Source organism: Ursus arctos, unplaced genomic scaffold, assembly GCF_023065955.2.
Source record: "Ursus arctos isolate Adak ecotype North America unplaced genomic scaffold, UrsArc2.0 scaffold_31, whole genome shotgun sequence".
NCBI lineage: Eukaryota > Metazoa > Chordata > Mammalia > Carnivora > Ursidae > Ursus > Ursus arctos.
In genome coordinates this window covers 2025980-2052025 of record NW_026622997.1, presented here as the reverse complement: position 1 = coordinate 2052025, position 26046 = coordinate 2025980, and the positions used below count along the sequence as shown (strand labels likewise).

Genomic DNA, 26046 nt, shown 5'->3' with positions numbered 1-26046 from the left:
GAAAAACATTGCAAATCACAGGCCTGTTGGGCCTGCAATCGCCTTCTTCTCTGTTACCTGGGGGATGAGGAGGGGTATCAGTAGGTAGGGTCCCTTATGCACAGGGAAGCTTAGGGTTTTGGAGAATTGGAAAAAACTGGCTCCTCTGGGATGCAGGAGGGATCTTTAATCCTAAAAGGATCTTTTATCCTTAGTGATCTTTAATCACTAAGCGTAAGTGAAAAGACTGACATCCCCTCCCCTGCCCTCACTCTCAACTTCATTGATATGACCATTCCTTGTTTTGCTTGGTTTTCCTATCATGGGCGTTTGTGACACTCCGGGTCACAAGGGCGTTGTCGTGCCTGTGTGTGACCGCGGTTGTTTTAGGGCGTGGGTCCCTCTGCAGAGCTGTCCCCACCCCCCCCCTCCCCGGCTCCGGCTGGATCGCAGCGCCTCTCCTCTGCAGCGCGCGGAGCGTGGTCCAGAATCCGGCAGACGCGCGACGGGCTCCCGGCTTCCCACCCCGTGAATCCTATTTTTCTGAGTCGTTTTAGTGAGCGGCGTGTCCTCGGCAGCAGTCGAGGTGTTTGGGTTTGTATTTAGGACAGCTGCTGTTTCTGCAGAAGCCGGCGGCCAGCCGGGAAGGTGACAAGGAAAGCCCCGCTTGCTGTTTTAGAGGCACCTGCGGCGGACTTGGGGCCGGAGGCCTGCGGTTTCCGGCGCGGTTTCCTTCCTCACGCCGGCCTCCCTACTGTGTGGGGTCGCGCGTCCGGGCCGAGTCCCCAGACAGCCTTTGTGATGTGAAAACTGTCACGGAGGAAATCCGAAAGGGGAGGGGGCGGAACATCCAATTTCCAGAGACTCACAAAAACAGAAAACGAAACATTTGCATATGTAATCAACTTTAGGGCAAGGAGTTAAGGGGTCCCTCAGTGAGGCTCCGTAGCTCAGGGGTTAGAGCACTGGTCTCGTAAACCAGGGGTCGTGAGTTCGAATCTCACTGGGGCCTTCAGCTCTTAAGCTTTTTCATCTCTCGTAGATTATTTCAAAAGGATGTTTCCTTGACACCAAAACCTGGAACTAGAAATGAATTTGACAAATCTATACTCTGTATTCTCAGAAATCAGGTGTAGGAAACCTTGAAATGCCACCAGCACTACAATTAATGCCAATATCAGCCAGCAGATAAGCTAATGTGTATGGAGTCTCCGTCACAACCTAGAGTCCTGATTAGCCATTGAATGCCTAAAGGAGTTGTATTATAATTACTGCTTTTATCATACTTCCCTAGTGGACTCTAACACACACACACACACACACACACCCGGGCAGACAGGAGTTGTACCTTGTTTGCTATGGGATCGCAGAGGCTTGCAAAGTATGGACTCAGTCTGTGCTCAGTAAAGGTTGGTTGGATGAAGCCCAGGTAAAGAAATGTAACCAGAGTGCGGTGAGTTTGCAAATACCGTAGGAGGGATAAAAATTATCTGAAGGTCAAGGAACCAAGGTCAGCTAATAGAGAAGAACAAAGAAAGCTACTCAGCCCTGGTACATTCTACCAGACGCGAAGTGACTAATCCTTCCCGCCTCATTCTGGTGTTTTGTATGGAATGAACTGCCCCCACGCGAACACTGGCCGTCATCTAAGAATACTAAGCAGTATCAGTGATGTTTAACTGCTCCATCAAAAGTTGGAGGCCAGTGTGTTTCTTTCCCAGGTCAGAAACGGCAGTTGCTCCAGAGTTGCTCCGGAAACAGGAAGCTGCAGGTGGCGGCTGGGCCTTGAAGGGCTCTGATGATGTTCTAAAGGCAAGAGTCTGGTGGAATAGAGGGAGAGGACACAAAGACGAGAGGAGGAGGATGAGAAAAACCTCTTGCCAGGACAAGAGAAGGGCATAAAACACAGCTTCTGATTATGATGCCGAAACCCAGATTTGTCTTACTGGGCACAGAACTAGAGACGAGTGAAGCGAGCAGCACTTTTGGGGGGCCCATGTGTCAGGTCTCAAAGCACAGACAATCGGTGGAATGAGATGCGAAAAATCCAACTGAAAGACTGATTTTCTCTTTTTTTCCCATGAACTCCTTTTGTTTCTATGAAGCAGCCTCTTCATGGGCATTACGTTTTCAGTCCCCAAGATCACTGCTCCCCCTCTGTTGTGATTATACAAACCAATGGCTTCCAGTATTTGTTGAGTGACTGTGTGTGTGTGTGTGTGTGTGTGTGTATCCAGAGTCAAGGCCTAGGAAACTGCATGATAGAACTTGTAACATCGTTCATTGTCTAAGTGTGAAGAAGTGTGAAAGATGATGAAACCTGCCAAAAACACACTTTGAAGAAATATACAGTGGCCGAATTTGGAACTATTTGAAAATTAAGGAAAAAATCACTGTAAAGCTTTATAACTCTTAGGTTAAAATGCAAATCCATACAATGAGACCAGAGTGGTGTGGACAACTTTCTTTTAAATGGAAAGAAATAAACAGGCTTTCCTTACCATGGAATATTCTCTAATAGATACAAAAAGATTGATGGAATTGGAAACTCACCATTGGAAAACCATAACAGGAATAAGTGACTCAGGCAAAACTAATCCATGCCTGCTAAAATTATTGGGAAATAAGATACTTATTAACGACGAAAGGAAATATAGTAAGATATAGTTGAAAAACTTGAGATACCACCTTAATCAGGTGACCAAAGTGAAGATCACCAGTAAGGAGACAAATTGACATCACGATAACGTGACAGGAAGTACTGAGAAAGCAGAGTATTATTTAGGATATAAATAATTGGAAATATTAGCCAAGTCCAAATAGACGTATCTTCCACAAAATAACTGTCCTGTACTCTTAAAAAATAACAAAGTCATGAAAGATAAAGGAAGAGGGAGGAGTTGTTTCAAATCAAAAGGGACTATAATTGCAGGACAACTAAGCATCACACATAATCCTTTTTTTTCTTCAAAAGACATTACTAAATTGGGATAAATTTAAATAAGACATGTAGGTAAGATAACAGCATTGTATCAAGTTTAATGCTCTGCTTTTATTATATAATTATGTTGTAGTTAGGTAAGAGAATTTCTTTTTTCCAAGAAATATTCACGGTTTGAAATATTTATAGGTAAAAGGAAAATGCAGCTTCCTCTCAGAGAGTTTCAGGTAGAAATAAAATAATTATGCTACATATGCATACACACATTCATACATAGGTATCAAGATTGAGAAAAATAAAGCAAATGTGATAAAGAGCCAACATTTGATGAATCTGGATGAAGAGTAGCTGGAAATTATTGTGCTGTATTTGCTAACTTTAATCTGTAATCTGAAATTATTTCAAAATAAGACTTTCATTAAAATATATCTTGGAATAATCCTGAACTCTTTTTTCATGCTCAATTCATCAACATATCCCTTCTACGCCTTTTTCTCAATAGCTCCAAAATTTAACCACTTGCCACTGATGAGGGAACAGAAGGCAAGCTGAGGACAAAGCAGAAACTGACACCCTGCAACCCCCCCCACCATGGGATGTAGGTGACATTCCTCAGGCACTCCTGGCTGCCCTAAAGGGCAAAGAAATAGTTAACCTATAGATACCACAATCCTGCAAGACTTGAGTCTCCCTCAGTTTACAAATGTCTTAGCAGTGTACAAGAACGAAGCATTTCTACCAATAACGTAGCTTCCGGAAGGGAATGTAGATACAATTGAATGTCTTTATAATCTGCAGCCTCCAGGAAGTTCCCAACTATCTTCACGTTAATGCCTTCCTAGAGGGGTAAACAACCTTAACGTGACAATGGCAAGGCCTCTGGTATCCTGTGCGTCTTCTTTAACATATGAAAGTATTTTCTCAACCTCCCTTTTTCCTTACCTCCTCCAACCCCCTGGTATATAACAGCCACCTCTCACAACCCCGGGGCAGCAGCTCTTTCTGCCCACGGCTCCTGTCCCCGTGCTTTCATAAGCCACCAATTTTGCACCAAAGATGCCTCAAGAATTCTTTCTTGGTCGTCGGCTCCGGACTCCACCCCACTGAACCTCACCTATATTCCCAACCTCATCATTTCCTACACCACAAAGTACAGGTAATTCCTGTACTGGTGCTCTTTTATTGCATTACTTTTATTTGTTGCTGGTATCAGACTAATACTGGTGTTGTAAAAATCAAAAAACAAAGGCACCTCTTGCTGCGTGATGATTTAAATATGAAAAGGGTTCAAAACATTCTACCCCAAACTATGCCACTTTGCAGATGGATTGTTTTTAGTCAACAGGAGAACCAGCAGAGGTAGGAAAAGCTCTCTACCTGCCCCTCTCCCCACCCCCCCCAACTGCCTAAAATACGTCTAAATATCCCCTTTTGTAAAGGAAATTTACACTCACAAGGGAAACTTCCATTAGGCAAAGTATCTGTACCAAGAAGAGAGCTATTCCCAGGGACAAATTTATTGCGGGAGACACTCTTATCTGCACAAAAAGGCAACATTTGTTTACCATGCATTTCTTCCTGTACCTTCCGAAATTTGCCTCCCCCAACTCAGAAGATCCAAATCCCTACTCCTCTGTTACCCCAGGATGGTACGTAAGTCTCAATCATCTGTGAACTCCTATGCATACACACCTAATTAAAACCGCTTTTTTCCCCTCTTGTCAATGTTTTATGTCAGTTTAACCCTTTGCCCCTCACAGACCTAGATGGGTTTTCCTCTCCTGCAGCATCTTCACATACATGGATGGGATCCGTGAGGATTTGAAAGGCTTTCGCCTGTGAAACCATCTGGGCCTGGGGAAGCTGAGGCTTGACTCTCCCAACAAGTCACTTAACTGTGTCCAGGACTATTAGCCTCTAAGGCCCTCTAGCTTCTACTGAATCAACCTTAGAAATGCCTCTTGTCCTAGAAAATCATCAGTTTTGTCCAAGTTCTCAATTTTCTTGCTAAGTTACGCAAAATACTTTTATGATTTTTAAAAATTCCTTCTGCCTCCTCGTTGTAATTCCCAATTTTATATTCCTGTTTTTAATAAACTAATCATCTATTTTATTTTTAAAATAGATATTTTATCTCTGTCTGTTATTTTTCCCTTTTGTTTTTTTCCTAAAAATAATCGTTGGGATCCAGTTTTATCCTTTTTAAATTTTGTTTTCAACTATTTTAATTCATTTCTGATGCCTGCCTTGGTTCTCTCATTGTTCCTCTCCCAATGTTGTGTCTCAAACACCTTTTTAAAATTTATTTTATTTTACTCTATTCTATTTTATTCTTGTTTAATGATGTGAAGGCTTTAGGCTCTGAGCCCACATTTAGCTGTAGCTAAAAGTTATGAAAACACACTGGCAGGATATCTAGAATAATGTCTTCCTTACCTCAAAATTGATTTTATTTCATCTATATAGTACCACCCATGAAATCATGTTGAAAAACAAAACGTAACCCACCTGGCTATGATTTATTTATTCTGGGATGACCATCTCCCTACGTGGGCCAGCCACTGCCAGTTCCTGATTTCACCCTGCAGCCAGTTACTTGGTCCAAAGGGGACACTCAGTAGGTTTGCTGAGAAGGCACTACGTTTTCACGGATCCCCCACTTGCCCTTCCAGGCCCCGGCGACAGCCACGCAAGGTGTTCATAAGGTTGTCATATACTTTAACTGCACTCAATGCCCCCTTTGTAGGTAAGGTGCTCTCTTCCTTTATTTTGAAGTTTGGTAACAATGAGAATATATCTCAGTTTTGATGGAGTTGATGAGGGAACGGAAGGCAAGCTGAGGACAAAGCAGAAGCTGACACCGGGCAACCCCCTCCCCCTGGGATGTATGCAAGATTCCTTAGGCACTCCTGGCTGCCCTAAAGGACAAAGAAACAGTCCTTACTACCTACAGCCCATTGACAAGTCCTTGAACCAGGCACAGTGACATTCCTCTAGGAACTCAGCTGCCTTGATGTTAATACTTGTTAAGGGCAAAAGGCAGTCCTAGCCTGACCCCCTCCCCTCCACCAAGATCCTGTAAGTCTACTTTAACGTATAAAAATTCCTTTGGAAACTTCATCTCTAACCCTCCCCCAAGATACGTGTTGGCAATCACCCCCCAAGCATATGGCCCACTGATATACATCTGAAGGGTCTCATGACTCAGGTTTTATTAGACAGTAATAAATGACCTTTTCCCAACAATAACTAACTCCCTCAAGGTCCTGGAAACCTTGCTTCCAAAATTCCTTAGAGACTTACGCTATCCCTAACCCCCTCCCAACTTGGGGGTATATAATGGGCCATTCCTCACAACCCCGGTGCAATAGCTCTTTCTGCCCATGGGTCCTGTCCCGGTGGTTTAATAAACCACCATTTTGCACCAAAGACGCCTCAAGAATTATTTCTTGGTCGTCGGCTCCGGACTCCACCCCACTGAACCTCACCTATATTCCCCAACCTCATCAGAGTCAATATCTGTTTTTCCTGGAAGATGGTTTTCTTTGTACATATTTACCAATATTTTTACTGAGGTTGTATTTCTTGGTTCACATAATTGTTTTCTGCTGCAGACACTGGTTACCTGACTGTTCAGCTCTCCGCTATCTTCTACGTGTTCGTCTTTTTCCTGAATTCTATGGAATTTTCACTAAGCTTGTTTTGTCAGGCATCGGTGTTCAGGAGGAGGGGACAGACTCCGTTCCTGCTGCTTCTTGGCTGTTCAAGCTGTACCGTCATCTTCACTCACTCTCTTGTCTTTGCTCTGCAGTCATCACCATCACTCAGTCCTGCTGTCTTTAACTTCATTTTGTTCCTGCAGCCAGAGCAGAAGCATAGGACCTAGCTGCCACCCACGGACTCACTCATGTCAGGCTTGGATCCAGGAGATGGGGACGCGGAAGAGCAGAGACTGCAAAACCTCCATTCTGCGGAGAGGGCCAGAAAATGGGTTCATTTTTCAGAACAACCTCGTGCACTGCCCGACGGTGGCAACAGTGCAAGCTGTTCTGTAGGGTGATTGGGGCGCTGTTCCTGGTTATATAGCCCCCATGCCGGGTCCTCGGGCCTTCTCAGGCATTCTTGTGTTCTTTGGTGAATTTCTTACCTAATTATTGCAGAGCTGGGTTTGGCCATATATGGCTAAGAACTCTGATTGATACAAGGAGTCTTTGAAGTGTTGTTTAAAGAGCCATAACAGAAGCCTGCTAACGTGTCAGTTTTTGACTGTTCTTCTGAATTGGGTGAAATTGTTGGTTTGAGATTGTTGGAGAAAATTGGTTTTAGGATCATATTCCTCCACCAATCCTATCTCCCCCACTTTCCATCCTAATTGTCCTTCGGAGGAAAGGGGGGGGGATTGAAGGGGTGGGGGGAAGGAAAGGGACAGAGAGAGACAGAGATACAGAGAGAGAGAGATGATCTTGGGGTCCTTGTGGTCTTGCACATGCTGCTCTCCCCGCAGTGCTGGAGGGGGCTACAGACTTTCTGGGCATCGTTTTGGTAATTGACCCATATTTATGCATTATTTTCCATTGTTCTTTGTGACCTGCCGAGCCTCGGTGTACTCTTGGAGGTTACTCATTCTGAATAAGTCTTCCCCTAAGACTCTCCTAACTTTATCTGAGAGAGGAAATGGCAAAAGAGTGGAGTTTAGCAGTTCTTCCATCTTGTGGGACGTACCCCTTACTGATTTGGGGGAGGATGGGCTTCCAGTCCAGGAAGATATTGTGCAACTTTTCCCCAGGCTGCAGCCCACACCTCCCACTGCCAATCTACACATTTCCAAATTGGAGGGTACTGACTGTTTTCAGTTTTTGCCTAATTAACACATTCTATGAAACACCCCGGGGGTGTGTAAGAGAGAACCTGGCCATCTGCTTCAATTCCTCAACTTTTCTTTTAGATTATTCATTCTTTGGGTGACCCTTTTCAAATGGATGTATAACTTTAGCTTTTTCTCCAGTTTGAGTACTTGAGAGGGATCCAAACATTTTTCCTTATTTTTATTTGTCTCCTTAGATTAAAAGACAGGGAGGGTCTATGATTATTAGAACCAACTAGGAGCTTTTTAAAGATGTTGGTTTGTGGGATCGATCCCAAATCAATAAACTCAGTCTCTGAGGATGAGAACTATTCACGGTTTTAGGCAATTTTCCAGTTCCTCCAGGGAACCACTATTCTAAAAATATGGAGTAAAAGGGATTGGAGAGTTTTGTACCCCAGAAGCACATAGCAGCCCAGGTCCTGAGATGTTTAAAATGCTATTTCAGGATGCCTGGGTGACTCAGTCAGTTGGGTCACTGGCTCTTGATTCTGGCTCTGGTCATGATCTCATGGTCCTGGGATGGAGCCCCGCATCAGCATCAGGCTCAGTGCTCAGCAGGGAGCCTGCTTGAGGGTCTCTCCCCCTCTCCTTCTGCCCCTCCCCTCTGCTCATGCTCTTTCTCTAAAATGAATAAATAAATCTGTAAAACGCTATTTCAGCATTTTCATGTTATTAACATGGTCTTAAAGATTTGTGGAGAGAAGATACACCCACAGATAAATGGCATTTTTCTCAGGTTATAAAAAGACATCATTTTTCTGAAATGGCAAATGGAGCCCAGCTGCATCAGATTCTTTCCAGAGCAGAATCATGAGAACCTTGAATGACAGATTCTTCAGAATCATCTTTTTGAAAAGAATTTGAGCGTTCCCTATAGTTCCTGTCTGAGATGACTTTGAGAGGACATTTCAGTTGTTACCACATCTCCATCGTCTTCTTGAAAAGTAGGTTAAAGATCCAGTGGTTTCCCTGTATTTGCATTAGTATTATGTAGGGAAGGGAAAAAAGTTTTCCTGGACCCTCTTAGGGTCCCTAGCTGGGTCTGAAAATTAAACTGATAAAGACAGATTAACAGGAGGAAAGCATACAAGTTTACCTGATAAGAGGTTTAGGGGACATGGGAGCCTTCATAAGGAAGTGAAAATCTGAGGAAGTGGTTAAAGCCAAGTATTTTTATTTGAGCTTGACGTAGAGAGGTCGTTGTGGACAACTATGATAGGCCAAAGGGTACAAGGTAAGTCTCGTAAACTGGGAGGAACTTCTTGGCGTCCTTTTGTCTCTGGACAGAAGGGTGCCTGTTTTCTCAGGGTACCTCTCACATGGGACTCTTATGACCTGCGTCAGGGGAGAGGGGCAGGGGCGGGTCAGAGTGAACTTCCTGCTTCTCACATTTGCTCAGATTCCTTCAGCTTAAAAGATTTAATTTGCCAAGTTGCCATCTTTTGGGGTAATGTGTTCTGAACCCCATCAATTACAAAAGTATGTTTATTTCCATGCTATTGTTCCCCTATTCAAAACACAATATTATAAACTGTCTCCCAAACTACTGCCGTTCATACTTGTCAGCTCGATCACGGTTTCTATCAATCAGGAAATCCAGAGGGTACAGAGAGTCTCTTGGCAATGGGAAATTTTAAGAAGGATTTCAGAGAGCAGCTATTTTATCAAGGTGTGGGCAGGTTTGGGGGGAAGGGCGGAGTGGAGGGCTACTGGTGTTGGGTGGTTGGCACCCCAAGGGCCTGAAGGAGTGAGGAAAGAAGACATTATTGGAACGTGAAGGAAGGGTCCACTTGGACGGACTACACAGAGTTGACTCCCAGAAAAGAATGCAGAAAAATGAACACTCTAACCCGTGTCCTCTCTCCTTCGCATCTCCTTCTGGTGCTCCCACCATGAGATTCCGGCTGAAGGCAGACGGCAGGGAGCCCGTGATGTGGTCCATACAGGCCAGGCTTTCATGAAGGGTAGATGGAGGTCAGAGATGGCTATTTTTTTTTTTTTTTTAACACTGACTATTCCAAGCATTTAGCTCTCTGCTTTTTCCTCCATGAACATGATTTCGTGCCCTAATGCCTATGTGGTGTCAGGCTCGTCTTCTCTGATGAAAGTCAGTGTAATAGCCAGTGACACCGTGAGTCACGGGAAGCTTCATCCCTGAAGAACAGTAATTCCCTCGCTCCTGGTTCTGATCTAGATCCAGACTCGGAGCGCAGCGCCGTCAGTGCTGTTAGACTTACACAAATGCCCTAGAGCGGTGCCTGGCTAGTGTAAGCTCTCTCCAAGGGGCAATCGCTAGGGTTGTTGTTCAGACGGAACGACCTCTAGAGGGTCCGGGGAACTTGGTCTGTCTCCCTGGGACTGTGTGGTGGGGATGTTGGAGGGATCTGAGGTGAGGTGGTCATCTACCAAAGAACCTTCTCACTGCTCCTCACGTGCAGGTGTTAACACCCGCGGAATGACACCCGCACAGCAGCGCCATAGACAGCGAGACGGCTTCCCTCCCCTCCCCCACTCTTCGTGTGTCCGGAAGGAGCGAGCTGGCCGCCGGTCTGTTACTCGCAGTCCTGTTTGGTAGGCGCTGTGGGGTCGAGAACAGGCAGGCTATTCCCTTCATTTTAGCCAGTTCTCCTTCTACTTCATGGGAATTATTTCATAAAAGCCAAAAGGCTTCCGACCTTGGGTGTGTGTGCTTTGACGGCTGCAATTTCCCCAGGCCAAAATCAAACAAAGAAGCAAGCACACGGAGAAAAGCACACGACCGGCCTTTCTACTGAGAGGCCCAGGGAGGGGACGAGGGTCACGGTGGGCACGGCGTCGCTGAGGTGCATTACCTGCAAGGCGCCTGCGAGACCGAGACGGGGAGGAGCGGGGGGCGGGGGTGCGGACACGGCCTTGGCCGCTGTAGCAGGCAGCACAAACGAGGAGTGGTCACGACTCCTGCAGGTTTCCTGCAAGAGGAGTCCGAGCAGCCGGCTCTGACTTGGTTTTCAGGCAGGCCCGGGAGGTTGTGGGGAAGGGGAGACGCAGCCTGCGGGTGCGCGGACTCGACCGGGGTGCCGCCCGGGGACGCGCGCAGCCGGGGCTGGCGGACTCGGCTCTTCGGGGTCCCGGGTCTGCTGGGAGCATCCCCGAACAGCCGGCTGTGCGCCCGGAGGCCGCGCCTCGGCCAAACGGCTCGCGTCTTCCACGGACGTCGTTCCCTTCTTGCAGGGAAGGCGGGGAAGAGCCGGAGTCCGCGCGCCCGTTCTCCTCCGCCGTTGCTCGGTTCTCGTGAAGGGCGCGTCCTGGGTCCCCAGTAGCTCCGGGGAAGAAGCACTGCCCTCTCCCCGGAGGGAGGGAGGCGTCCAGACCGCAGCGCGTTCGCTCGGAAGGCTGGCGGCCGCGTAGGCGGGCGGCAGGTGCGGGAGGCGACCCTGCGGCACGGCGCGCTGCCGGGGGCGGCGCGGGGACGGTCGCGCCCTGGCCCGAGGCTCTGTAGAGCGCGCGCCGGCGCTGCGGGGAAAGCATGCTCCAGTGGCGCAATCGGTTAGCGCGCGGTACTTATACAGCAGTATATGTGCGGGTGATGCCGAGGTTGTGAGTTCGAGCCTCACCTGGAGCATGTTTTCTTCCCTTTACGATTTCTGATTCTTTTTATTCTAATGCATTTCCCCCCCCTCCTCTTCGAAGAAAAAGCTGGAAGGAGGGTATTTTAGTTTCCATACTGAGACCGCGGATATTCCCACGATTAAGGAAGGCATTCGAACAGGAAGAAACCACAGACCAGAAGGAGGCAAATGGAATTTACCCAAGGAAGTTCTCCTCCACCTCAGACCTTACAGCCATTAAGCAGCTTCACAGGAACCCCTCTCCTCCTTCCCCCGCTCCTTCCTTTAGAGGAATCCTCAGCCCTTTGGGAACTGCGCAGGGGAGCGGAAAACCTGGGTCCTCCGCTCTGCGGTTTGGTCAGCTCCGGAGGTCAGCTCCGGGGGCTCGGGGAGGTGCGGAAGCCCCCCCACCCCCGAGCGGGGAAACAGCATCTTTGCTGGGATGCTGAATTCCACCTGTGAAATCTTAATGTGATTTGAGTCACACAAGCCAGCCTCCAGCAGTCAAACATCCGGCAGGGGTGGCTGGGTATGTATTTTCATCAGAAAATAAACAAGTCCTGTTTGGACAAATACATTGATTCTGACGCTATGTCCGAAATCAGTGATTCAAGGTTACTCTGCTTTGATCCAGTGTCTCCTGGATTTATTCTGTCTCTGCGAACCCTCCTTCTCTCTTCCTTAAGTATGATATTCCTGACAGTTCTGTCCCCCACTTTCCTCTCAGCTAATGATAGGCGCATTCTCTGTATTACGTTCATGCCCTTGATCACGACCTGTCTGTAAATACTGATGACCGTGTACCATTTCTCCCCCCCCCCCCCACTTTGAACCCAGAGCCAGGCACCCTGCTGACCAACCGCGCTTTTCTGACCCAAATCCCCGCAGGTCTGTCACAGCAACGCGTGAGAAAATTGTCCAGCTTCAATCCACTCCTCTCCTGTGCTCTTTCTCTCAAACGCAGTTGTGTAATAAACATGCAACGCTTACGTTTCCTGCCCGGTCCATTCTAGGTGCGAGGTTACTGTGGTGACGTAGAAAGAGGAAGCCTCTGGCCTTGGAAGGTAAGTTCTAGCAGGTGGGAATCCACAGTGACCAGCTAAAAATAAATATACAAGTAGATGAAGTTTTATAGAAAAAACTAAAAACAGGATAGGAGGGAGGGATGATCCAAGGGTCGGCCTGGGAGTGCTGTGTTATGTAGGGCTGTTACCGAAGGCCTCTCTGGGCGAGTGGCCTCTCAGCAGAGGCCTGGAGGTCAGGAAGAAGGTCTTGGATACACACGGTCCAAGACCGCTTCAGGCAGAGGGAGAACAAACACAAAGGCCTCACTGTGGGCCTGGCCCAGAAACACCAGCAGAAGAGACGCTTCCACCGTTTTCATAAAGGTAGTGCCTGATGCAACGTTATTTACGATCCCAGTTAAGACGGTGAGCCAGTGGCGGTGACCGAGGAAACGAGACAAGTGTTCCCAGGGGTTCTGCTGTGTGCTCTGGGAGTCTCTGACCTACCAAGGGCTGGGCTGTCCCCAGTCTCCAAAGCTTGATTTTACAACTGCAGTGACTCTGATCACACCAGCTTCTGTGGAGCTGTTCAAAACAGAACACAGCAGTACAGTTTTCTCTCTGGTGTCTCCTTTTTAGTAAGATTTTCACCAACTTGGTGGCTTCAAATAGCACAAAATTGTTGTCTTACAGTTCTGTAGGCCAGAAGTCTATGTCGGCTCTCCTTGCGTGCTGAAACCCGGCGCTGGCTGGGCTGTGGTCTTCTGGGCGCTCTGCGCGAGAGTCCTTTGTCTTGCCCGTTCCACCGTCTAGAGCCTGTCCACAGTCCCTGGCTCGTGGCCACCTTCTACCATCAAAGCCGGCAAGTGAATGACTCTGGTGTTTGCTGCTGTTGTGGCATTTTTTTCTCTGGCTCTAACGCCTCTCTTCCATCTCTGAAGGACCCTATGATTATATATTGGACCCGCTGGATAATCCAGGATGATCTCCCTATTTTAAGATCCTTACCTCAAGGACCTCTGCAAAACCCCTTTCGCCCCATGAGGCAGCACATTCCCAGCTTCTGGGCCTTATCGTGGGCACAGCTCTGACAAACCCTGCTTTGCCAGGGTCATCACTTACCCTTTGTGAGATGGAGAACAGCAGCCTCCCCCGGGAGTTTCCTCCCCCGCTTGTGTAATGGATCATTCCCTCACGCCTGCCCCTGGCCACCCCTGATCTGCTTTCCATTGCTATCTTGTCTTTTCTAGAAGTTTGTGTAAATGGGGCCATACGGTGTGTGGGCTTCTGTGTTAGACTTCTTTTACTTAGTATAATGCTATGCTCATCTCTGCAGCCGAGATTCATTTTTTATTCCTTCTTCTCTCTGCTCCCCTTATTTACCTGTTCCTGAGACTTCTTGATTCTCTCTGACCTCCTAATGTTTCAGCATTTCCCTGCTCGTAGTCCATGTTCCCAAAGTCCTCTGTGTCTTGAAAAATACCCTCAATTTGCCCTGGCTCGTTTCTCTTTCCTCGCGTCCACTTCTCCGCTGGTGACTGCAAGCCTGCGGGATGCTGTCCTGTGAGCTTTGCCTGCTCGGCCAGGCCCCACCCCAATGCATTAGCTCAGGCTTCTCTTTGCTTTCCTCCCTCACTTGCTGGATCAGAAGCTCCTAGAGGGATGGGGGGCAAGGACTGTATTATAACTGCTTTTGTTTCTTCAGTACCCCGCTCACTTCCTGACTCAGTGTACCTCTCAGTAAATTTTCTCCACCTGTGGCCTCAGGGAGGCTCCCTCTGTCTTCCCGCTTAGCTCCTTAGAGTGAGAGTTTCTTTTGTTTTGTTTGACTTAATTCATTTATTTTAGCAAAACGAAAGTTCAACATAGATACTGAGAAATGAACAATATTAACAAGAGAGTTTTGTTTTGTCTTGCAGTTTCTTTCACTAAAGAATGTAAAGTCAAAGGTCAGAGAAGGAATTTGCCAATGCAGATAAAAAAGCAGGAGGCCTGTTTGACTCCTTTCTCTACCCACAACACTCTTCATCTGTTCTACATGACAGATTTCTGCTCGTTCATCATGGCCCAGAAAAAAAATCTGATGGTTTTTTCCTTCTTACCAATAGATCAGTTGTTGTATTAAAATTGCATTTATCTCATTGTAAAAAAGATGTATTTATAGACACAATTGTCTTTTCTACTAGTTTGCTTATCGAGGACAATTACCATGATTTTTTTTAACTTTTCACTTTTCACTTTTAATCACATAGTTAATTATGAGACATGTAGAAAATATTCAGAAATACTCATAGAGTCTCAAAACGGTACAGTGGCATAAACTCAGAACTTTGGTGAGAGAAGAGGAAGACAACAGAGAACGGAGGAAAAAGTGAGGTGGTTTGGATGGGAATGATGAGAAGCAAAAAAGTGTGTTTCTTTTGATTGTTCGGGTGAAAATACTGGATATTTCAAACTTTACAACTCAAGGCTTTTCTAGAGTTGACATATGCTTCTGCCAAATGAAGATTAACACATTTGCTTGGCTGACAAGTAGAATTGGTAGAGTTTGTTTTAGCCCCCTTGTAGAGGAACCCCCGACTGTCCAGACCTCACACTGCCATCATCAGAAGGGGCCAGATTGTCTACTTTAAAAATGTCCGTCTTCATATGTGTCCAGGAAGTTTTTAAAAAGATTTTATTTATTAGAGAGGAGAGTGGGGGCAGAGAGGGAGAGAGAGAACCCCAAGCAGACTCCATGCTGACTACAAGCCCAATGTGAGGCTCGATCCCAGGCCCCAAGATCACGACCTGAGCGAAACCAAGAGTCCAACGCTTAACCAATTGCACCACCCAGGCACCCCTGTGGCCAATCCCCATTTTAAAAAACTATTTATGGAGTGATAGAATTTTAAATTGTTGACCAAGAAACATTTCTTACAATTCCGACCTTTTGGGTCTCTTTACTATTTATTTCTCCCGGTTTCCATTTCTATTTCTGCAGATTGAAAAGATCCAGATCTTTAAAAAGCTCTGCAAGTGATTTTATCCATTATGAATATGGCCTACTTTTGTGTCTTTTGTCACATCCAAGTTTTATTTCACATAACAATTTTGTTTATTTTTAATTTTTATTTTTTGCCTAGATAATACATTCCTCTGGTTCCAAATGTTTGTAGAGATAAAGGTCCTCCCTAGTCTAATTTTTAAAGAGGAAAGAGAAGAGTTTTATTTGAGCCCAAGTTGGGTCTGCTGCCCAGGATACACACTCTTCACAAAGAAGAGAGTGTTCCGGGGAGGGAATACCTGGTACAGGGTTATATATGCTTTTTACATTTTAGAAAGTTACCAATCATCATGATGAAGAACATTCCAGAAAGTTACAGACTTCATCTAATGTTTTTAGTATGTGCAAGGCCATATGACTTTAATCTAATTGGAACTAGGGATAGTTTAACATTTTTCTTATCTTTATGCTTGGAAAGCTCCTTTTTGGTTATTTTTTTAACGAAGCAGATGTACAAAGTGCTCGGGGCAGAAATAGAGCCCACGCTCTGAGGTTTTGCGGAGTCATTCTGACCTGGGTAAATGTAAGAGTAGAGCTTCCTGGGAGCCCAGGAGCAGGGCCCACACACAGGAAACGTTGGACGTTTCCTTTAGTTTACTAATATTATTAGTTTCTTTAAGAAATAGAATGATTTATGTTCTCTTCTTTGCCAGAGACCATTCTAGGTGAGTGTGTGGAGAGGAGCCCATCCCTTCCCATGTAGTGAAAACTTGGGCTATGCCCAAAGAGAGGTCAGGCCTTTGCTTCGGCTATTGGGAAATGATCTATGTACAGTAGGATATATTTTTAGGGTGGACCTGGCCACATACCCTCATCATGTCAGAAAGACCAACCATGGGATTTAGGGTGAGGGCTTTGTTGCTCTATCAGTCAGCCTGGAGAGTAAGTTCGAGCACACGGGTAATCAATCACTTAGGCCGATATAATGAAGCCCCAATAAAAACTCTGGACATGGAAACTCAGGTGAACTTCCTGAGCTGACAATACTCCGTGCGTGGACACACATCGATGCCAGCAGGGTAAAAGTGAACACAGAAGACTTTCCATTTCTGCTCCAACATGTGAAAAGTTTGGGACTCACCACTCTCATCCTCAGAACAGGAGAAAAGCTGAACACTCTGAAAATTAATAACTCTCCTTTGTTATATCAGAATACTGAGGTCACAGGGCAGCCTGCCGACCCAAAACCTGGAGAGGGGGGCAGAGTGAATCACAGCTGGTGAGAATCACAGGGAATGTTCAGTAAGCCCAAAGAAAGCAGAAACGGGGTGGAAAACAAAGTATAAAACAAAGAACAAGGGAAATGAATAGAAAATATTTACAAATACAGATCTTTCTTGACTTACAAGGGGTTTATGTCCCTATAACCCATCATAAATTGAAAATATCATAAGTCAAAAATGCATTTAGTACACTTAACTTACAGAACATCATAGCCTAGTTTCGCTCACCTTAAATGTGCTCAGAATGCTTATGTTAGCCTACAGTTGGACAAAATCATCTAACACAAAGCTTATTTTGTAATAAAGTGTTCAATATCCCACATAATTCATTGAACACCGTACTGAAAGCAAAAAGCAGAATGGCTGAGTGGGGCCAGAATGGTTTTCAGTGTGTGGGTTGTTGACCCTCGTGATCGTGGGGCTGACCAGTCGCTGCGGCTCACTGCCCAGCATCACCAGAGAGGATCCCACCCACATCACACCCTGGGAAAAGATCAAAATTCAAAGTATGCTTTCCACTGAATGTGTATTGCTTTTTCACCATTGTAAACTGAACTGTCATAAGTTGGGGACCGACTGCACAGTAATCCACCCTTACACACGGCTTCACTTTTGACAGTTTCAGTGGCCCGTGGTCCACTGAGGTCTGATAATCCTTCTGACGTGTCATCAGAAGGTCCGTAGTAGCCTCACGCTACATTGCAATGCCTACTAGTCATTCAACTAACGCGTTTTTCAAAATCCATCGAACTGTACAACACAAAGAGTAGATTCTAACGTAAACTGTGGACTTTAGCTACTAACAGTGCATCAATCTTGGGTCATCATTGTAACAAATCACAAGATGCTAATAATAGGGGAATTTCTGAAGTTGGGAGAGAAGGAATATGGGAACACTGTACTTTCCGTACGATTTTTATGTAAATTTAAAAATGTTCTAAAGAATAAAATCTATTTTAAAAAGTCAACATAGGCAGTGATATGATTATAAATAACCTTAGCTGTTTCAAAAGTGGGAAGACTTTGATATCTTAAATGATCAAGGACATACTGAAAAGAGCTAGTTCTAGGAGTTAAATTCTGCCATTTGGGGAGGAAATGAACTGAATTGTCACCATAGTGCCAAAGCATGTAATGGTGGGGGCTTTTGAGGGGGATTTCGGGGTGGATTTGGAGTTACCCATAATACCAAAGTTAAACAAAAGCCAGCAACAACACCAAACCAAAAGAACTCTCAAACAAAGAAGCAAAATTAAATCCTTACCAACCTCCATAGACGAATGTCTGGAGCACCTGGATGAGGAACTGGGCTCCCCGTGGGATCCGCAAGGAAAGGAGCACAGCAGGCTTGGGAGGACTCCTTGTCTGGGTGGATGAGATGGGTGTCTCAGGTGGGCTTTTACTCCTGTGCGACTCAGAACACCAATCTGTCAAAGACAAAAACCAGGTGAATGAGGACATGGACGTTATTTAGGCTCTTGCGACCAGGAGAGCACTCCACATTGAAGGGTCAGAGTGTTCCCTGCAGGGTAGTTTGCTGGACTCTTATGGGACGGTACACACCTTCCAGGTGAGGTTACTTGGAATTGTTTTGTGTTGGAGAAGCTTCCATCAGATGAATGGAAAGTGTTCATTTGTGTCCAGCTACTTTCAGGGGGATTGTACAGAAAGATTTAGCATAGCAGGACTGAGACTATTCTCCTTAGAAAGTCCTGCTTGCAAGGTGGGCCCTTGACTGCGTCTGGGAACTTCGATATTAAGAGGGTTCCCACTATTTCCCAGATGACAGGAGTGGCTCACTGCCTAAGCTGTTCATGCAAACCATACTTTTCTTGCTGAACACGTGCTTTCTTTCTGGGTCTGGAGTTTTAATATATGCTAGGCAGCCTCCCCCAAATATCTTGGGTACCGAGTCTTTAGTGAATTTCCCTGGTAGACATTTTTCATGTGTTGTCACAATTTTGGGTTGAAGGAATTAAGCCTGTCCTGTATGACTTGCACCTGGTTTCCTCCAGACTTTGCCCCATGTGCTTTTCCCTTTGCTGACTCTGCTTTGTATCCTTTTGGTATAGCAAATAATAGCTGTGAGGACAACTATATGCTGAGTCCTATGAGTCCTTCTTGAATCATTGAACCAGGGGAAACACAGGGACAAATTGTTCTCATCTTAGCTAATCACTCATGAGACAAAGAACAAGACTTGGCAAGGAGTGAAAGGGGAAGGGTCTGTGTTTGGCCTTATCAGCAGGTTTGAGCAAAAGAGGAAAGATTTGTGTTTGGCCTTGTCCATACCTAAATACTATAATGTTTTGCATTATATAGGAGGTGGGGTTTGTTGACTGCAAATATCTCATATAATTTTTGATATAGGATATGTTAAATTATTTTTTCAATTATCCAAATAATAGATACTCCCATAATGTAAGTATTAAAAAAAAAAGAGAAACACCAAAAATATCTTAGTCTCTCCCCTTTAATAATTAGTGTCCTTAGTCATCAAAAAGCACAAATTAAAATCACAAAGAACCTTCAAGACATCCTGACCTGAAAAGCCACAATTAACATGGCTGATAATATCCAGTATGCGCTAGTCTGTGGAGCAACAAGAAGCCTCATTAAGGTCGTTGTTAATAGTGTACACTAATACGTGCATTTTGGGAAACTGTGTAGCAACATCTAATAAAGTTAAAATACATACATCCAGCATGCATGACCCAGCAATTTCATATATCTATCTGCATATCTATGTACCTATCTATGTATACATGTATATATGTATGTGTCTATTTATCTGAGAGTTGAGTGTTTATGTTCACCCAAAATTTGCACAAGAAGTTTCCATGATTTTTGTAACCTAGAACGGGAAACCAAACGCCCATTGTTATTAGAATGGACAAGTACGTTGTGGTATGACCAAATGGAAGTTGATGAAAATGACCAAACTGTTTTCACAGATAAAAACACACATGAATCTCGAAGACAATACTGAGTGAAAGAAGCCAGATAGAAGACTGCAGATTCAATTTGATTTAATGTGTGCGAACGTACAAAATAAACCACAACGTATAGTGAATGTTCCAACCAGCGGCTAACTTTGGGAGGATAGCAAAGGAGAGGAATCCTGGGAGAGCTGAGGTGGTTACACAGGAATTTAAGTTTTTAAAAATCATCAAGCTGTGCACTTAAGATTTGCATACTTTACTGTACGTAATTTATACCTTAATAAATGAAAGGGCGAAAGAATAAAAACAACTGAAAGAGTAAAAAAATATTTGAGGTACTAACTAGAATTTATCCCAGATGGTGTTGTCTTGAATTCTTCCAGCAGGAAGCTTGGAATCACTACATCCCAACTGTTGTCTAATTCATATCCTTAGAAACCGTATATAAAATTTTCGTTATGTTTTTTCGTTCTTCCTATAATACTCAGGAAACTTTTGAGTACGTTTCCCCAATGTCTAATTTTTATGTTGGTGCAATTATTTTTGAAAAGGGCAGAATGTTACATTTGCAGAAAACAAGACAAGGACTTTACTTATTTTTCCTGAAATGTAGCATCCAAAAAAGAAAATAAACTGCTCAGAAAAGGTTATTTTGTAATTGACAAAAAGAAGGCCTGTGGGCTGGCCGAGATAGCTCAGTTGGGAGAGCGTTAGACTGAAGATCTAAAGGTCCCTGGTTCGATCCCGGGTCTCGGCAGGTATCTCCAGTCTTTTTGCAAACGTCCTTAACTTTCCCATTACTGATTGGCTGTGTAAACCCATACCAAACGTCAATCTTCAAATAAGTTGAGTCCCCCGAGCTACCGATGTGGAAAGGAGCTACAGACATTTACCCTCATCACAGAAAGGGCTTTTGTAAATTCTTTGGCAAAGCACAATTCTACGTCCATACGCCTAATTGCTCCCAGCAATTCCTTGAGGTAAAGAAAACCTTCCCAGCGCCTTTTTCAGAGCACTCGGGTGTTATTAAATGCATCTATAAGAATCAGGACATGGGCACTTCCAATTCTTCCCGTAATTACCTCCGCTCCTGCTTCACTTAGTGTTGGGCCTCACAGATCCTTACATTATCGTCAGCACTTTGAATCCTGTAAAAAGTTTTGGTTTTTTTATACAATATTTGTTTTTCAGCTGCGGGGACAGGTCTACTGCATCATTTTACTATGGAGAAAGGCATGAATGATAGCATAAACATAAATTGAAATTTAGTAGTATTTATTAAGATTATATGTGATAGCATAATACATATATGCTGTAAAATATAATAGGAATTGTTAATATTGATTTATTATTTTTATTATTATTTTTCCCGAGACAGTGTTGGATAATTTATAGGCTCTAACCTGGAATATAACACACATAATTTGAAATTCTCTTACAAGACATTCACTGCAGATGCTCCGTTGTGTTTTGCCAATAATGTAGGTGGAGATGTATGCTTGACTATGCGTGGAATATTTTGGGGAGGATAAACAAGAAACCTAGAGCTCCGGTGGCCTCCGAGGAGGATTTGGGGGGTAGTTGGAGTCTGAGACCCGTGGAGATTCGTTCTGTACCATGGTGTAATGTTAAAGGACGGATCTTTTAAGGAGCCCTTCTTTTGATCCGGAATCACTACTAGTAACGTTCATACACAATATTTCATTCAAAAGCAGGGTACAGAAAAAGACAGTTCTTGGATCTGGAGCCCTCAGTCTACCCGGGACGCAGCTGATGGCGGGGGTGAGGACAACAGACCCACATCTTGGAAAGTTACAAGGGAACTAACACAAGGTTTCCTGAAGTGCCGAAGACGCCTCCAACCTGTCTCTGGGTAAGGAAGCCAGACGATAAGCTCGCTGGGGACCGCAGGGCGCACCTCTCCGGCTCCCGCCTCCGCCGCCCAGGGCGGGGGTCACGCGGCTAGCACCCCGCAACCTGAATGACGCACAGAATGTGCGGTTGGGTGAGAACTTTAACCCTCAGCCGGGCGCTGCCATCACCTTGTCCTCTGCAAACCTCCGCGGCCCCTTTCTCCCACCCCTAACAAGACAAGTCACCTGGACTTGGCGGGTGACAAGTGCTGCTGGGGGCCGTGGTCCAGCACTGGAGCGCATGGCTGATGACGTCAGTGCAGGTGTCTGCGGGTCTTCCGCGACCCCGGGGCACCGGATCCTTTCCTCCACCGCTCGTCTTCGTTTCCTCGCCTTGAAACAACCTGCACTTAATGGGTCATTAAGTTACAGGTCATGGAAGACAAGTGTGCAATTTGTGATCCTGTGCTACAGACATGCTTCTGAAAAGGGGGAACTCCCTTCACCAACAACTGAAAATCCGGCTACAGTGCACCCTCCACAAGGATAGATTCAGTCTCTGCACAAAAGTTCTTCCGTGGATTTTCTTCTCCAAATCCGAAGAATTGAAAGAATGTGGACTCCTCATTACAGTCTATGAATATGTAAAGATCTCCTTAGAAAGGGGGGGGCAGAAGAGAAAGAATTCCCTTTAGTTTTAGACGCACAAAAATGTAGAGGAGCTTACTTTTTTTAAAAAAAGAAAAGGCCGGTATTCAGGGCGGCCGGTTAGCTCAGTCGGTTAGAGCGTGGTGCTAATAACGCCAAGGTCGCGGGTTCGATCCCCGTACGGGCCACGTTGGATGTTCTTTTGCCCTTCCTCTGCCCAATTCAAACCACCTATAAACCCAAATCGCCCGTGCTCCGAATCGAGACTTCAGACAACCACCTATAAACCCAAATCGCCCGTACTCCGAATCGAGACTTCAGACATTGTCCCTCTCAACAAGAAGGCTATGGATTTTCGTCTCGCTTTGCTTGTTTTTAATAAAAAGTAACGTACACCTGCTAGGAAGACCTCACTGAAGACACTTGAAGGCGTTGCGTGGGAGCCAGACGGTTGTGTTTTAGGAAAGGGGAAATTGAGGAGTTTTTGAAATACGCCTGCTCAGTTATTAGTGAAACGCAGGAGACATTATCTGGGCGCGTCAAAGAATTTTCAAATTTCTGTGGAGAAAAGGAGTCCTGCGCAACTAGAGCAGCGAGACACGCGCTGTGTTCCAGTCGGGTCTGTGCTTGGTCCTTCCTTTTCACCGAGAACCCTCCCTCCCAGCTGCCTGTGAGGACAAGGCGCCGAGTGAGGCGCGGGGCGGTGGCTGGCGACCGCGCACCTGCTTTCTCAGGTTGGTCTCCGGCCCCCAACGGCGCACGCGGTGACTGCAATTCACCCGCGATGCACACCGAGGAGACAAGCTACACATTCGGAAATCCGTCCACATATGGAGATGATCTTTTGGGTTGGTTTGAGGACTTGCCTCCCACTTGGCAGTGATTTCCCTCCAGCCTCTACGCGCGGCCTCGATGCACAGGGAGGAGGCGGGTCTGTCCAGAGAGGCAGTCCGAAAGCTGCCACCTCCCAGGTCTTCCTTACACTCGGATCTTCTCCAGGCTGTTTACCTTGGCAAAACAAGGGATTCCTGTTGGTTCTCTGTCCCCCGGGGGCCTCTGCCCCGACGAAGGCTCGGCTGCGCACGTAGGGACACGTCGGGGAGGAGTGGCGACCGCGGCCTTCAGGGCCAACCTCTATCTAGAGGGCTCAACTGAGGCAAAGAGCCGCTCGTACCCGTGTCCCCGCAGCCGAACCTTCCTTGCCTCAACATTTTCCCAGGAGATGTCGGCCCCCTTTCTCTTTGCTGGTAGCCAGGCGAGAAAGGAACTGCACAGGCGAGACCTCTGGGGTGAGGACTCTTCCCAATGGGGAAAAAATATCGATGGAGAAGACACTGGAAGAAAAGTTACTGTTTATTTTTCTTTAGAGTCTCTTCGATTTTAAAACCTTCCTTTAATGGTCCTTTTCAGCCAATCTCCTGTCTCAAGTTCAAGAAGAGATAAATTTTGAGAAAATCTTAGAGGACCGTTCCTTTGATGCTTCTGACGGGTCTTTCAGACTCAACGACAGCCGATTTGGGAGAGCATCCGTGAAAGTGAAAGATCAGTTCCTGGAAAGTGTATTCGAAAGGCTTTAAGGATTGCTTCAATGTTTTTTTGTTTTTGTTTTTGAAAAAGTACCTTGACAGTGTGAAGAAAAAGTGAGCTCAGCGAGCCAGCCAGGAGTCGAACCTAGAATCTTCTGGTCCGTAGTCAGACGCGTTATCCATTGCGCCACTGGCCCACACCTGCCACACTGCTCTCAATATTAGTATTTTCCATTACGGTACACAATTCATACCAGCCGAAGAAGTGGTTGATTTTTTAATTTAGACAGGGATTAGGAACAAAATCTGTACCGATTCTGGGAAAGCATAATTTATTTTGTGACTTGTTTGCATAACCTACATTTACATAAAATGTTTTCATTGAAAACAGGTCAGTCTTCACTTATTTTCTGACTGTATGCATTGGAAACTTGTTTGGTGCCTAGTAGCTGTTTGTTTTGTTTTTGTTTTGTTGTTTAACTTGACCATATCTCCATGGACTCAGTTTCCACGTTCTCTCTTCACTCCTTACCCAGTTTAGATTAGTGCCTAGTTTTGAGTTCTTCATTACTGCCCTCCCCCACCCACAATATTCATCTGTCCACAAATTGCAATAAACACAAAATACAAAAATGAGGCAAGAATTCAATAGCTGAAAATGCAAAAGTGCTGAGGAGATGAGGTTTCATATGGGCTTGAAAAGGCAAAGTCAGAAGTCCAAATATATCCTCTCTCTGTCTCAATTTCCTCATTTACAAAAAGTGCTTCAAAGAGCGCTTGGCAAATTATCCTAAATTTTTTATGGCTCTCACTGGCCTTTGATGTCAGTACCAACACTGAAGATCACTGACTGAGCACGCCTTTAAGGAAGCTGCTGGCTCTCTATAATCAGAAAGGGCATCTATTTCCCCAAATTTCAAAGTCTCCTGTGTTCTCTTTGCCGCTGTGATCAGACACCGGCCAGATATAACAATTTCACCTCAACGCAGCCAGTATTTTTGAGTGCTCCCAGTCCAAAGCTCAGTGTGGACAGCGGGGAGAGGGAGCTCTGGCGGTTCACAGGCGCCCAGAGGACGAAAGAAGATAATGGAACGCATAACTAGCTGGCGACGCCCTCCTGAAGTATTTGAGTTATAAATTGGAACTGCCACTTAAGGGATTTCTCTGCGGTGCTGGTCGGGGAGCCATTCAATTTTGCAGAAGCTTCAAGCTGTGGGCCCCACACCAAAAAGCACAACGCTGTGAGCAGGATTTGAACCTGCGCGGGGAGACCCCATTGGATTTCGAGTCCAACGCCTTAACCACTCGGCCATCACAGCCCCTCTTGTAAGCCCTTTACTCATTAGGCTGAAGACAAGTATATGTCGTTTACCATGTAGTCTGTTAGAATAGAGAGGATGACTGGTTCCTCAGTGTCCCCTCAAAACCTTCTCCAAGCCCAGGCTTCCATATTTCACTTAATGGCAATTTCAACTTTTCAGATATTTAGAAATCTTGGCAACACCCTTGACCTCAATTATTTTTTCATTCCACATATGTGAGGGGATTCTCTTTTCCTCACCCCTCAAAATGCATCTAGATCCGAAAAACTTATCACCCAACTGCTATCACCCTGGCTCACAACACCTTCATCTCTGACATGGAATATTGCAAAAATCTCTTAGTAGATTTCCCTTCTTCCACCCTTTCCAGCCTTATAAAACACTCAATGATAAGCAACCAGAAATCTTTTTGAACCAAAACACTTTGAGCACAGGTTTGCTCAAAACTCAACATCTCCTCATTTCATCAGAGTAAATGCCAAAGTCCCTACTTGGGCTGCTGAGTTGCCCGAGATCTCATTTCTCCCACTGCAGCCCTTGCTGGGATATTCTTACTTTGATGTATGTATGACCTAGCTCCTTACCCACTTCAGGTACTTTCTCAAATATCAACTCACCAGAAAACACAGCCTGAACATTATGTCTAAACCCTACACTCCCCTCATTCCAGTGCTCCTTCCTGTTCTTTGCTTTATTTTTCTCCATATCACTCATCGTCCTTTAGCACACTTTGTACCTTACTTATTTTGTGTGGAACCATGTGAATTATGGTTCAAATGCAAGTACTCCCAGCTCCACATTACATGCTTCTTCCTTAACATCTTTTTGGATATGTGTGTATTTTCTTCAAATTCCCAAAGCCCTGACCTTCACAGTTTCCATATGTAAGGAGGAAGAATTTTTCCTCTATTCTGTTAGGTTTGCAGGAGGAACCTGTGAGTTCAATTGACAAAGGATAGATTAACAGGAGAAAAAGTTTACAAATTTTGTTGATGTGGATATTTTTAATTTTAATTTTACATGCATGAAGGCTTCCCAGGAAAGAAGGGAGAACCCAAAGAAGCAGTTAGACTCAAAACCTTTTATACTATCTTAACAACATTGTAGG

At 45.3% G+C, this 26046-nt stretch overlaps 1 long non-coding RNA gene and 6 other non-coding genes across 7 annotated transcripts in view; 4 read left to right on the top strand and 3 right to left on the bottom strand.

Annotated features, from left to right (window-relative positions):
• The first annotated feature begins 918 nt into the window (after positions 1 to 918).
• Positions 919 to 991, top strand: TRNAT-CGU (transfer RNA threonine (anticodon CGU)). The gene has a single exon. It is a non-coding gene; the product is annotated as a tRNA-Thr (tRNA).
• Positions 992 to 11294: 10303 nt separating this feature from the next.
• TRNAI-UAU (transfer RNA isoleucine (anticodon UAU)) lies at positions 11295 to 11388 on the top strand. The gene is made up of 2 exons: positions 11295 to 11332; positions 11353 to 11388. It is a non-coding gene; the product is annotated as a tRNA-Ile (tRNA).
• A 927-nt stretch (positions 11389 to 12315) lies between these two features.
• The window catches only part of LOC123001720 (uncharacterized), a 58689-nt gene continuing 44958 nt past the window's right edge, over positions 12316 to 26046 (bottom strand). Inside the window, exons 5-6 of the long non-coding RNA XR_008956670.1 lie at positions 17916 to 18074; positions 12316 to 12473 (exon numbers count right to left, since the gene is read on the bottom strand). This is a non-coding gene — a long non-coding RNA (uncharacterized LOC123001720). The remainder of the gene's footprint in view (positions 12474 to 17915; positions 18075 to 26046) is intronic.
• Positions 20274 to 20346, top strand: TRNAF-GAA (transfer RNA phenylalanine (anticodon GAA)). The gene has a single exon. It is a non-coding gene; the product is annotated as a tRNA-Phe (tRNA).
• On the top strand, positions 22205 to 22278 carry TRNAI-AAU (transfer RNA isoleucine (anticodon AAU)). Its single transcript has one exon. It is a non-coding gene; the product is annotated as a tRNA-Ile (tRNA).
• On the bottom strand, positions 23741 to 23813 carry TRNAR-ACG (transfer RNA arginine (anticodon ACG)). Its single transcript has one exon. It is a non-coding gene; the product is annotated as a tRNA-Arg (tRNA).
• Positions 24854 to 24935, bottom strand: TRNAS-CGA (transfer RNA serine (anticodon CGA)). Its single transcript has one exon. It is a non-coding gene; the product is annotated as a tRNA-Ser (tRNA).